The sequence below is a fragment of the Theropithecus gelada genome, unplaced genomic scaffold, assembly GCF_003255815.1.
Source record: "Theropithecus gelada isolate Dixy unplaced genomic scaffold, Tgel_1.0 HiC_scaffold_6009, whole genome shotgun sequence".
Taxonomy (NCBI): domain Eukaryota; kingdom Metazoa; phylum Chordata; class Mammalia; order Primates; family Cercopithecidae; genus Theropithecus; species Theropithecus gelada.
In genome coordinates, this window is record NW_020262658.1 from 1 (window position 1) to 1734 (window position 1734).

The 1734-nt window shown below is 40.3% G+C and overlaps 1 pseudogene; it reads left to right on the forward strand.

Annotated features, from left to right (window-relative positions):
• The first annotated feature begins 674 nt into the window (after nucleotides 1–674).
• LOC112617910 lies at nucleotides 675–978 on the forward strand (annotated as a pseudogene).
• The last annotated feature ends 756 nt before the right edge of the window (nucleotides 979–1734 follow it).

The following is a 1734-nucleotide window of genomic DNA, read 5'->3' on the forward strand; positions in this document are numbered from 1 at the left end:
GATGGCATTGAATCTATAAATTACCTTGGGCAGTATGGCCATTTTCACGATATTGATTCTTCATATCCATGAGCATGGAATGTTCTTCCATTTGTTTGTGTCCTCTTTTATTTCGTTAAGCAGTGGTTTGTAGTTCTCCTTGAAGAGGTCCTTCACATCCCTTGTAAGTTGGATTCCTAGGTATTTTGTTCTCTTTGAAGCAATTGTGAATGGGAATTCACTCATGATTTTGCTGTTTGTCTGTTACTGGTGTATAGGAATGCTTGTGATTTCTGCACATTGATTTTCTATCCTGAGATTTTGCTGAAGTTGCTTATCAGTTTAAGGAGATTTGGGGCTGAGACAATGGGGTTTTCTAAATATACAATCATGTCATCTGCAAACAGGGACAATTTGACTTCCTCTTTTCCTAATTGAATAGTCTTTATTTATTTCTCCTGCCTGATTGCCCTGGCCAGAACTTCCAACACCACGTTGAATAGGAGTCGTGAGAGAGGGCATCCCTGTCTTGTGCCAGTTTTCAAAGGGAATGCTTCCAGTTTTTGCCCATTCAGTATGATATTGGCTGTGGGCTTGTCATAAACAGTTATTACTTTGATACATCCCATCAATACCTAGTTTATTAAGAGTTTTTAGCGCCCTTTCCGGCAGTGACGACCTACCCACACAAGAACATGCCTCTCACAAAGGATCTCCTTCATCCCTCCCCAGAAGAGGAGAAGAGGAAACACAAGAAGAAACGCCTGGTGCAGAGCCCCAATTCCTAATTTATGGATGTGAAATGCCCGGGATGCTATAAAATCACCACGGTCTTTAGCCATGCACAAACAGTAGTTTTGTGTGTTGGCTGCTCCACTGTCCTCTGCCAGCCTACAGGAGGAAAAGCAAGGCTTACAGAAGAATGTTCCTTTAGGAGGAAGCAGCACTAAAAGCACTCTGAATCAAGATGAGTGGGAAACCATCTCAATAAACATATTTTGGATAAAAAAAAAAGAGTTTTTAGCATAAAGTGCTGTTGAATTTTGTCGAAGGCTTTTTCTGCATCTATTGAGATAATCACGTGGTTTTCATCTTTGGTTCTGTTTATATGATGGATTACGTTTATTGATTTGCATATGTTGAACCAGCCTTGCATCCCAGGGATGGAGCCCACTTGATCATGGTGGATAAGCTTTCTGATGTGCTGCTGGATTCGGTTTGCCAGTATTTTATTGAGGATTTTTGCATCGATGTTCATCAGGGATATTGGTCTAAAATTCTCTTTTTTTGCTGTGTCTCTGCCAGGCTTTGGTATCAGTATGATGCTGGCCTCATAAAATGAGTTAGAGAGGATTCCCTTTTTTTCTATTGATTGGAATAGTTTCAGAAGGAATGGTACCAGCTCCTCTTTAAACCTCTGGTAGAATTCAGCTATGAATCCCATCTGGTCCTGGACTTTTTTTGGTTGGTAGGCTATTAATTATTGCCTCAATGTCAGGGCCAGTTATTGATCTATTCAGGGATTCAACTTCTTCCTGGTTTAGTCTTGGGAGGGTGTATGTGTCCAGGAATTTATCTATTTCTTCTAGATTTTCTAGTTTATTTGTGTAGAGGTGTTTATAGTATTCTCTGATGGTACTTTGTATTTCTGTGGAATCAGTGATGATATCCCTCTCTTTTTTTTTTTTTTTTTTTTTTTTTTTTTTAAGGGGGGGAATTACTTAATTGCCCCGGCAGGGGGCAGGGCGGGGGTCC